Consider the following 12,141-nt stretch of genomic DNA (forward strand, 5'->3'; position numbering starts at 1 on the left):
GCCCCAAGCAGCAATGCTGCACATGAGTTAAAGTGAATCTCACCGCACTGCAATTATCTTGGGTGGGTTTAACAAGAGTCGTCCTCAGTTAGCCAACCATGCTGGGAGTGAGGATCCTGGGTCCCTGCACTGATTTGATGCGTCTTGGGATGCAGTCCAGCAGAGACAGACAGACAGCTGCTGTTTTGTTGCCGTCTTCCTATATATCCTGGTGTGACGTCACTGTTGCTAGGCAGTTGCTACCCTACTTTATCTTTCCAGGCAGTTTTATCTTTCTAACAAATATTTATAGTTTCTTTTACACTTGGTGCCAACTTTAGACATTAGAAACCTGTTTTTCTCCTTATTTTGAAGGTTGGTTTCTTGTTTTGCCTTTATGGGACTTTTTACTTTGACATTTTTGCTCTGCTGGTCTGCAGAGCTAAGTGCAAACTGCACATAAGCTATTTGAGTCAATCTGGGGTTCATCCAGAGGATTTGGGGAGTCTTGCCACTCATGTCAAGTAGCTACAATGAGCCTGTATTTTCCTCTCTACACTGGTGACGTGATCATGGAAGACACAATTTTGGAGACGTCCAAAGGCAGCACTGGCGGATTATCTTGTGTTGAATATTATCATGTATGTTTACTTTCTGGGAAAGGTGGCTACCCAAGTAGGGGAAATTCTTAACATTCTCCAAGGATTATCCTCTAATTATAACATGTGGAAGAACAGCTGGTTGGTTGGGGTGAGTTGGTAAAGTATCTTGATTTTCATGAAGTTGACAGTGAGTCCAAACACTTAATCCACTTTGCAGAAGTGATCATGAGATTCCTCAGTTTAGCATCCATATTTTATAGATACTACATAGACTGCCTGTACTTTTTCACATCCTCTTTCTTGCTGCAAGTCTTCCAAAAACTGACTGATCCCACAGTATGCAGCAGCATCACATACAGCTTACCAACAACACATTCCATCTTTCTAAAACTAAATTGGTTCTTTATTAAACAAAGCTATCTATGGAGATACTTCAAGTGCATCTAATATTCCAACTGTATGAACATAGATTAGCTTCCTTATATTTCTTCCAAGCTCTTCCTTTTCGCAACTTGTGCCACTCCTTTTAAGTTCCCTGCAGGCTGCTACGCTCTTTGTCCTATCCTCTTAAAATTGCTGTATTATCACTACAGGTTGCCTGGTAGTGGCCCAGTCAGCAGAGGTGTAAAGGGGCAGATCTGTGTCATGAGCAATGGTGGTGCATGGAGCAATGCTAGCTGCTGGATTGGCCGTGGTGGTGGGGGCAACCACCAGCTGCGGCAGTGACTATTTTTGCATTTCCACCCCTCTCTGTATCCCCGAGGTTGCTGCTCTGGTTACCCCGCTTCTCCACACTTAGTTATGCTCCATCACCAGGAGCAGCAGCAGCGGCATCGGTGCCGGGGGTAGGGAGCGAGCAGTTGGATGTGAAGCCAGTGGTGGCAGCACAAAGTCACTGTGACCACTCTGCTGGGCTCCACGGGGTCCCCCAAAGTGTGGGGCCCAGGGTGGTTGCCCTGATTCACCCCCCCAGGGTCATGCCTGGATGCATTTACTGAATGTAGGGATCACTACAAGGGCTCTTCAGTGCGGATTAGTGTAACACGTTAGGGTCCTAGGGCTGGCCATGATGCCCCCTGGTGGTTCTGTAACCATGCCCTGCTATACCCCTATGGTACCCTCCTGTCTCGACTGCCATGCTTCAATGGAATAATGATAAAGAGGGAGGCTGCACATGGACCTTTGAGTACCCCTGGTTGTACTGAACTCCTGCTAGGGTCCTTGGACCCTACTGGTCCTCACTGGTCCCTAGGCCCCTACTGGGCCTCTATAGTCCTCTTTGATGGACTACTATAGTCAGCTGTGCCCAGCTGGGCACCCAAAGCCTTCAGGGTTAATTGCATGGCTCCAAATCCTCCTGTTTACCATGCCCCATGCCTCACAAGTGTTACAAGGATGTTGTTCCCTCTGTTGGGGCCTCAGCCACCACACCTTTAATCTAGCTAGGCTTTCAAGCCTGGGCCCACTAAATCAGACCTGGCTCTGAGGCACTAACTCTCATTTGTCCCTTCTGTCACTGGGCCCCTGGCCCCAGTCTGTTGGGCCTTCTGGCCCTTGTCCAGCTGCACCCCTCTGGCACCAGGCCCTATGGCCCTTGTCTAGATGTGCCCCTCTGGGCACTAATGAACCTTGCCTTACAGCCTCATCCCAAACCTCTGGTATAAACAGAACATAAACACAAGCCCCTGGGCTATAACATAAATAACATTGAAAATTGTCCCCTGCCTCTTTAAGGCTAGGGATAGACACTCCAAAAGCTGGAGGCTGAATTGATTCAATCTTTGCAGGTTAGTCTAACCTGTCTAGGTTGAGCCGATTTGCAACAGCACAAACATTCCCTGTAGAGTGAAGAAATACAGGCACATGCCTGCAGTTGCTCAGGCCAGGAGCTGGGGCGGGGGGGAGGCGCTAGAGCATGTGTTTGGCTGCAGGGAAGCTGTGCTGGGGGGTCATGGCCAGCCCTGGAAGTAGCCTGGACTGAACTGGCCAGCGAGGGCTTTAACTCCCCCCTCCCAGTCCCATTGGCATGGACCTAAGCCAGATCTGCCAGGCATTCTCCACTTGCTGCTGCAGCAGTGGGGCTTGGCATGGCCAGATGCTGGCTGGTATGGCCCCAGAGACAGAGGGGGCAGGGAGGGGGAGTTATTCCCTTCTCTACCTCGACTGCCTCTGGGGGACTGTAGTTGGATCTGCCTGCCCCAACTGCCACCACTGTTTGCTCCCTGCTTCAGGCAAGCAGCAGAATAAGCCCTCTCTGACAGAGGGAGTGGGGGGAATAGCTCTCCCCCCTGTCCCCCACCTAAGGGGACTGCAGTGATGAGGGGGCAGGGCTCTTGATGGGGGCAGCAGCCCCTGTCATGGTGTTGGGGAGTGCAAGCCCTTTCCCAGCAGTGGGGGCTGTGCTGCAGGGTGGGCAGAACTGCAGTGGACTGTGCGTGGCAGCACTCGGAGGGGCCCTGAGCCCTCCAAGCCCACAGCACTGCTGCCACCACTGCGGCAGTCTGCAGCAGCTTACCCTGCCCCACAATGCAGTGCCCCATGCCAGGAAGGGGTTTGCACTCGGGTAAATCATGACAGGGACTGCTGCACCCCCGTCATGGTCACTTCCCCCTCACCGCTCCAGTGGCCTGGTGAGGGCAGGGCCAGATGCTGGCCAGCAGGGCCCCTTAGGAAGGGGGCAGGAAGCAAGGTTATTTCCCCCTCTGACCCCGGGGCACCTCAGTGGGGTCTGCCCACCCTGGCCACCACCTCTCAGATCAAGCAGGGAGGGGTGTTATTTCGCTGCTTGCCCCAAGCAAGGAGCAAGTGGTGGTGACAGCCTCCAGGGCGGGCAGACCCTGGCTGTGGTCCTCTGGGGGCAGTGGGGCTAGAGGGGGGAATAACCCCCTTCCCTGGCTCCTCTGCCTCAGGAGCCCCGGCCTGCCAGTGTTTTGCTATGCCCAGCCCCATTGCTGCAGCAGTGAGGGGGGAGCGCCTGGTGGACCTGGCTCAGATCCCTGCTGGTGGGACAAGGAGGGGGGGAATTAAACCCCTCTCTGGCCAGTTTAGCTAAGGCTACTGCCAGGGCTGGCCATGCCTCCACTGCTAGAGCAGCCAGCATGGAGAAGTGCAGGTGCGTGTTGATGGGACAGGGGAGGGGGGTGGGGAATAAACTTCTTCCCTGCTCCCTTCTGGGGCCAGTGTCTGGCCAGACTCCCACCCCTGCCTGTCCCTGCTTATCCCTCCTTGGCTGGGGAGCAGAGGGGTGGGGCCAGCCCCGCTCTGCTGGAGCAGAAAGCCCAGCCCAGAGAGCGTGGCCAGGATGCTGGGGGACACTGGTTTAACTTAAATCTTACTGCTATACCAGGGGAATACATCAAGGGCTCGGTGAGCAACTGTTCACCAGGGCACCCTTGGAGAAAATCAGGAGCAATGGCCACAAACTCCTGGAAGGCCGATTCAGGCTTAACTCTAGGAAAAACCTCTTCACAGTTAGGGTGTCCAGACTGTGGAATAAGATCCCTCCAGAGGTGGTGCAATCACCTACCCTGGAAATCTTCAAGAGGAGACTGGATGGTCACCTTGCTGGGGTCATCTAACCCCAGTTGTCTTTCCTGCCTAGTGCAGGGGGGCTGGACCTGATAATCTTGTGAGGTCCCTTCCAGCCCCTTACAATCTATGAATAAGCCAGGAAGGGGTCTGGGACAGACATTGCATGAACTGGTTTGAGTTAAATCAGTTAAGTCTGATACCACATTCAGCCAGGTTTATCTCAAATCAGTTTTGGCCATTTTGAAACTGGTTTATGCACACTGAACATCTGTTCTGTTACAGGTTGAAACCAGTTTCTGATCACTTAAACCGGTTTATATGTAATGTCTGTCCCTTTCCCAATAGTGTAGGTCTTCCCTCACTATTACAGTGTCCTAGGCTCCACTGTTCCTGCAGGCAGGCAGTCATCCCTGGGTGGCTGTCCTAGGCAGGAGCTTCTTCCCCTGCAGCTGCCAGGGAGAGAAACCCCCCTGAGCCAGCCTCAGCCTTGGGCTTATGAGCTCCCAGGGCCCTGCCTACATCCAGTCAGCAGACTGCTGGCAGGTGCCTGCTAACTGCTCCATTAGCCTGTTGCCCTGGTGACTTGCAGCTGTGGTGTCCTGCCTTGCCTGCAGTGCTCCCTGGCTAGGCTGCTTCTTCCTTTAAAGGAACAGAGAGACCCAGGCTCTCTGTTGCAATCAGATTATGTACAATTATGTTAAAATGATGTCATATTGAAGGGCAATGTGCAACCTATAAGTTTATGATCATTCTGCTACTAGCAGTGGAAGTGAAAATCAGTATGATGGATATATTTGAGTCTTGTCCATTGATCTCAACTTTTTTAGTCAGGGCACCCCTCCCCAACTTTTTAAAATTTGGCAGGACCCCAATTGAGAACCACTTTTGTGCAACCTCAGCTTACCTCAGTAGTTCTCAGCTGGATGCTGCCACCACCAAATAAAATTACCCAAACATGCCCCATCCAAAGCCAGATCAGGCAGGGTTGCAGCATGTGCCTAATCTCCTGTCTCCTTAAGGATTTCTGATAAACCTAAAGTAGGCAGGAAAGCCAGTTTGTGCTACAGCCCTTTCTGATTTGACCCCACAGTATCTCCAGAAACAGGCATGCAGGGCAGATGAAATGGTCCTGTGTGCCTCTGTTTGTGAGAGGAGCACAAGGGGATTGGATGTGAAAGGGTTACAGTACAAGACAGCTCTCTTGCCTTTTGTAGACCTATCAGACAAACTAATGAGGCAGTAGAATGCCTGTGTACCACAGCCCTTCCAGTTTGGGCTGTGCACAAGGTATATAGGGCATTTTTACCTGGCTGCAGCAGTAGCATCCATGCTAATGCATCCCTGAGGAGGTCTCAGCACCCCAGGTTGCCCCAGTTAAGAACCACTGATCTAAGTACTTATTTAGCCCCCGTAACTATAATATCTTGTATTTAAAGACAGCAATCAACACAAGTACAGCTGGCCAGCTGTGCACCCTGGAGGGTGACAGCACACTGTGCAGGAACAGCAGCTGTAGGTTCAGTGCTCCTAGGAGAGATGTTGCCCCCTTCTTTATTGCCTAAGCAGTTTTAATTTAACATGCTGGAAAGACTTTTAAACTGGTGGGAAATCCCACTTATGCAAACACAAACACAGTTGTGGTGCTGTTAATGGGAAATCTTGTGGTGTGTACATGCAGCCATAGTGTATTGAGTAGCCAAAACACCACTGATATTTGGTGGCCAAAGGGTAAGTGATCTCTCCCCCAGCAGCGGTGAACCATCAGCTCCTGTACACTGCTCCTGCATAGTACACCACTGCTGCTTCTACACCCTCCTTGTAGCAGGGAACCAGAACTGCTGCAGGAATGGCACAAGTGTGTGGGCAGGGGGGTGGGGGGACATGAGGCTCCTCCCCCCTTGTTCAATTCTGGTGCAATGCCCCTAATGCAGCGCCCAGAACTCATAACCTATTTGCCCACCTGTCATTATGCTAATGCCAGTCAGTGTCCAAGTACATTTTGTGAGCTTACCATATTGTTCACTAAAATCATTGCTTTTATATTAAAAACATGCAACTCTTGTCAAGATCAGTAAATTCAACCCTTCTGATATAGAAATGGGAAGAAAAGCAGCTGATGGTTCCATAAATACATTGGCCCACTAATCCTTAAATACTTTGAGTCAAATCTTGGACATTATGTAGAGTAAATGTATAAGTAAAGTTAACTATAAGTGACCTCCTCTTGCATTCAGCTATAAAAATTAATTATCTAGCAGGATTTTTTATCTGTTAATTCAAATGGTTCCTCTTATGATAGGTACTGAGGTTACTATTGAACATTCCTACATGCTAAGGTGTATTTTGCTAAAGGCACACTCACTGGTTATTAGCTAGATGAAACCTGATATTAGCTTGGCTTTGTTTAATTACTAATATTATTTACTTTGTGATAACTGACTAACCTCAATTAACACTGTGAATTGTTTGCCCTGTAATGATGAGATATTCCATTATATTATGTAAATTATTTGTATAGTGATTATGATTTAATGTTATTGGTAATTAGAATTATTTGCCTGCTGGTAATGCTGTATAAATGATCTCTCATTAATCAGAGGGTGCACCTTACCAAGAGTCCTAAAGAGAAAAGCAGTAATATGATGTCACTTAACTACTGGCCATTGTTCAACCCTTGTTTTACATTTGAGCAAATGATTTCTGTATTTATCGAGCCACTTGCTGATCATTGTGAGAAAAGTATATTTTGGTAAACATATTTCTAGGTTATTGTGATGTTAAAAAACACCAAACCCATCAGTCAGCTACCTGGTAGCTTGGGGTCACTATCATCAACATACATCATAGCTAAATTATGAAATTTGCTAATCATATTTTCTCCATAATAAATTTGTAACTTGAGGTCAAATGTTACCTTGTTGCCAAAAATGAAGTTCATATTCCAAACTACAAGTTAGGACTCATACAGTTAACAGCTCACTCCAAAGAGAAAAATGTTCCACTCCAAAGCACAGATGGGAACAGCAGCATAGCCAGATCCTATAATCATGAAGAGAATTTCCTTTTTCTTCCTCACCATGAAGATTACAGTTGAAAGAGGTCAGCTCTCTTTCTATTCATTTCATTGCCCGGACCTGTTCCAGAGAGCACTCCTTCAAACCATCTCCTGGTCATTTTCCTATACCTGGTGGATCCATGAAGCAAGACTTCTAGCAACTTTGTGTTTAATTGTTGAGAAGTCAGATCCACAGAAGGTCCATTATGTCCTTTCCAGCTGTGACAAGGTTTTTACTTTGTATATTGACAAAGTGTTGCTTTTACTGATTGAGCATAACAGACTGAAACTCTGGGAAAAGTCAGAATGAAGAGGTGCCCAACTGAAATAAGAGCCATGGGTAATGGTTCAGTTTGCTTAGTGCTTTAGTATCCCAGACCCCAAAAGGCATTACCAGTGTACTCAGTATACTTCATATTGGAGGGGTTTCAGATACAAGGCCCTACAATGTGCTAGAACTGATGGGCTCCAATAGCCATTCACACATGTCTGAATTGGAAGAAATTAGTAATGGCAGCTAGAAAGAGCAAGGCTGGAAATATTCTAAGTCACTGGTACCCAACCCTTTGGCCCTGCAGGCCAGATAAGTGATCCAAAGCTAGTCCATGGGCCAAATGGAGCCCTGTGTGCCAGGATGAGGCCTAGAGGGTAGGCATTTCCCCCTCCTCCTGGGATTGGTCCTCAGGGGTCCCAGCATTGCCCCTCCTGCCCCCTTCCACCAGGATTGGGCCCTGGGCCCTCAGCACCACCCCCCTCTGTCGCTATGCAGCAGGATTGGGCCCTGGGGGGCCTAGCACCACTCCAGTACACCAGGAGTGGGCTTCGGAGCCCTGTAGCCACTGTATTCTGCTAGAATTGGGCCCTTTGGACCTGATACTGTCTCCCTACCCATAAGGATTGGGCCCTGGTGCCCAACACCATCTCCAGCCAGCCCAGCACGTTGGGATCATCCAGCCCACAGGGGCTGAGACTTCCCATGGGCCTGGAAATTTGGCAGTGAATTTGCAAACCCATGGAGAACCCTGTGGGCCAGATGGCATGGCATCATGGACTAGGGATTGAGCTAGGTACACTGCTTTAAACAATATCAGCTCCAATGAGAAACAAGAGACATTCTTATCTAGGACACTGCAACATATACCAATAGAGTTATAAAGCATAAAGGCTTAGTACCTGGCCTTCCCTCTCCAATTCAGTCTTCTATATTTAAAGGAAGTAGAAACTTACATTTTTCAGGCCAGAAAAAGATAATGATTTAGGACTAGATCTAATAAGGGACTCAAGCACCTTGAAACCCCCCACCTCTACATGCACCCTCTTTAGATGCCAGCTATTCTGGAGGAACCTAAACTCACTCCTGTTTGTCCGTAAAGTACTCTAGATGTGATGAGTTCTGCTTATGCCAAGAACTACTCCTTATGAGCCAAAACCTATCTGAATCCAGAAGGCAGGCAGAGGAATACATAAGTCCCTTCAAGAGTCTGATCTGGCAGGCTCTTGCTGACCATGCTTAACACACGCTGACAGAATTGGGCTTCCCATAAAATGCAGTAGCTGTCACTATTTTGGGTCTGTGATGGTGCTGCCCATATTTTTTATAGTAATCTAGCATACAGGCTAGTAATCATTTGGAGTGAAGGGGAAGAGAGAGGGCGCTTTAATGGAACTTAGCTCAGAGTGCTAAGTCACTGTCACTGCTTTCCCTGCCTCTGCAGTCACTCTTCCCTCAACAGTGCCCCTGCCACCTCCCTCATCACCTGCTGCCTGAAGGTTCCCCCATGAGTGAAGCCCCTTCCCTACCTCCACTGGCTGGACAAAATGGCTCTTTGGGTTGAATCTGTCCCAGGAGCTGTAGGTTGCCAACCCCTAAACAAGTGGATTAGAGCATTCACCTGGGAAGTGAGGGCACCTATACACAAGCATGGAGACTGCTCTTACTGGAATTCCAGTGTGTAGGAGCAGACTCAGCTAATCAAGCCTCCTGAAGCATGGTAATTGCCACGCTCCAACAGCTCCTGTGTCTCATGTATCAGTGTCTCCACGCTTACAAATGGTGGCAGGGGCACTTGAACTAAAGCTCATAAAAGCTTTAGTTCAAGCACTTCCACTGCCATTTTTAAGCATGGGGATGCTGATACAGGATACACAGTGGCACTTTAATTAGAGTGGCTATCATAACAAAAGTCAGCATGGCTTCTGCCACCACAGTGATCTTTTTGTAAAAATGGATGTAGACACTTCAGGAGGAGCTTATAGATGGTGGATCCTGAATGCCTTCCTGCAGCCCAGAGATAAGTGCCTAAACACTGAAAGTGGTAGGATCCAGACAGAATTTTCATTGACTAGCTATGCAGCTCAGTTGGCTGGCTGCTTTGGATCCTATTCAGAGGCACTAACTCTTCCTATGAACTGTACTTGAAGCTTACATGCCTAAGTCAAAGTTATGGTCTCCATGCCATCACAGATCAGTGTGTAAGACATTAATGCTTAACAAATTCATTAGGCATGGAAAACGTACCAGCAGCTAGTAAATATGTGGATATCTGTATGAAAACAGGATGTGTGCCAAGTGTTCAGAAAAACAATGCTTTGGTATAGCTACAAGAGTAAGGAGCTGCAATAAGGCCAAAAATCATCATGAGACAACCTTGCACTTTCAGGTTTAGTTATGGATTTTTCTAATATGAACAAAATAAAACCAGACTACTAAACCTCTGGTCACATTCTTCTCACAGTCTTTAACTATTCAGCAGACAAGTACATATAGGGCTCCTGACATTATCTTGCTAGTAAGACTGCCTCCCTCTTCTGTCTTCTCACTGGGTTAGCCAGGATGTGGCTAAATCATTTAAACTTAGTTTTAGTCTCTTAGCGGGTGCATCTACATGTGCATTAATGTGCCTTTTCTAATGTACATTACATTTAGTACTTCCAATATGAGGGCACTTTTACACATGCTCTGGGGGTGGGGGTGCTTTAATTAGAGAAGCTCTCAGAGCCTCTGTAAGTGCCACTGTGCTTTGTGTATCAGTGTCCCCATGCTTAAAAATGGTGGCGGGGGCACTTGAACTAAAGCTCATTCAATGAGCTTTAGATCAAGTGCCCTGCTGCCATTCTTTAAGCATGGGGACACTGATACACGAGATGCAGGAAGCTGCTGAAGTGTAGCAATTGCCATGCTCCAGCAGAATCAATTACTCAAGCCTGCTCTGATGTGCTGGAATTCTAGCATGTCAGAGCAGCCTCTGCGCTCATGTGTAGGTGCCCTGAACAAGTGGATTAGAGCATTCACCTGGGAAGTGAGGGCACCTATACATAAGCAGGGAGGATGTTCTTACTCCACGCATGTGTAGGTGCCCTGAGGTACTGAATTAATACACATTAGGCTGTGCTAATGCACTGTAGTGCATTTACAGGCTTTTTTGCAGGCAATAGAGCATTTTACTGCATATTGGTGTAATATCACTGTTTTTTACTTGACGCTTTAATGCATAGTAAAATAGTCTATTGCACATTAAAGTGCATTTGTAGACATACCCAGTAGGCCACTGCACTGCTCCATGTAGCCATACCCCAGAGCAGTGGTTCTCAACCCATTCATTCCTCTAGATTTCTGACATCCCTCCTTCCCTCCCTCCCAGTTCTTCCACACAGTACCAAAGCACCCTGCCACCCCAAACGGCTGTCTGCTACTACTACCAACATCCCCCAAGCCCATGAGCAATCCATAGTTTACCTCCCTCATCACCTTTTGTCAAACATGTTGCAGAGATGCAGAAATAGCTGTGCACATACTAGCTCCAAAGAGGAAACAGCATTACAGCAGTTCCACTGTTTCTCATTTGGGATATAGTATGTACAGAGCAGCCCAGTGTCTCAAAATAATATAAATTTGTGGGAGGTAGGGGTGTACTGATTCACTTCAGTTCTTTTGTGTCTGCCTTTGTGGGCCACCAACATTACCTCTGTAGCTCACTGTTTGAGAACGGTTGTGCTATGGTTCCTGTTCTTCCATTTTATCCAACTGGTGTTTTAGTTAAAACAGGTAAACAGTGCTTGGAGCAGAGACTAGAACATGAGACTTCTTTCTCATAAGCAAGTGCCCTGAACGCTAGGCAATGGTCACGGTATCCCAGGAGATATTTGGTACGGATGAATAAACCTTGTACTGAGGAGGGAATTGAATCTGGTCCCACACATTCAGGGCAAGCACTCTGACCAGTAGGTAATTATATAATAAGTCACCTTCTCCCCCCATTGTGTTTTAAAAGAAAAAAGCAGTACTTGCTTGGTTTTGCAAAGAAAGGACAAAGGCACTTACATTTAGAAGAATGCTCCAGCTGTAGATCTCAAGGACACAAATGCCCCTTTCTGTGCTTTTACTGAGTGAAGCATGTGGGGACGCAGAGAAGAACTGAATGAAAGGCTTACCCTTGTACTCATTATTTCCTGCTGCCTAGTTCTAGGTAGTGCTCTGCTGAGTGGGTTGGATATTTAGCATCTCTTTCAGAGGCACTCAATTCATCCCATGCACTGTCCAGAGAGCTGAGGTGCACACACACTGGTTGTGGATTATAACTTCAGGAACCAGGTACCTAAGCCTTTTTTTCTTTTTTTGGATCCAGCCCTGAGTGTCTAGCCAAAGATCACATGGGAAATCTATGACCGAGATAGGAACTTCAGATTTTCTCAGGTCCTATTTAAGTGCCTGAACTACACGGCCATTTTTTCTCCTTCACAGCTATGAACTTAAGTAAGATCAGCTGTACCTGATTATTCCATTACAAGGCAGACAACAGATTGTTTCTCCCAGAAAAGGAAGGCTTCTGAGATGAGATCCAGGGAATCTGGTTCAAAAAACTGTGCTAGGATTTAATTATGACATTTCTAGTGTTAATGGACCATTAGTCCTGACATATTATATTGGCTGTGACAATAATCCCCACAAAGCTTTCCACTCAACCCAGCCCTTAT

At 47.5% G+C, this 12,141-nt stretch overlaps 1 long non-coding RNA gene across 1 annotated transcript in view; it reads right to left on the minus strand.

Moving 5' to 3' along the window:
* LOC106722535 overlaps positions 1-11,763 on the minus strand; it is a 26,069-nt gene extending 14,306 nt beyond the window's left edge. The window contains exon 1 of the long non-coding RNA XR_001358545.1: positions 11,489-11,763. This is a non-coding gene — a long non-coding RNA (uncharacterized LOC106722535). The remainder of the gene's footprint in view (positions 1-11,488) is intronic.
* Positions 11,764-12,141: the final 378 nt, after the last annotated feature.

This window comes from Alligator sinensis, unplaced genomic scaffold, assembly GCF_000455745.1.
Source record: "Alligator sinensis unplaced genomic scaffold, ASM45574v1 scaffold466_1, whole genome shotgun sequence".
NCBI lineage: Eukaryota > Metazoa > Chordata > Crocodylia > Alligatoridae > Alligator > Alligator sinensis.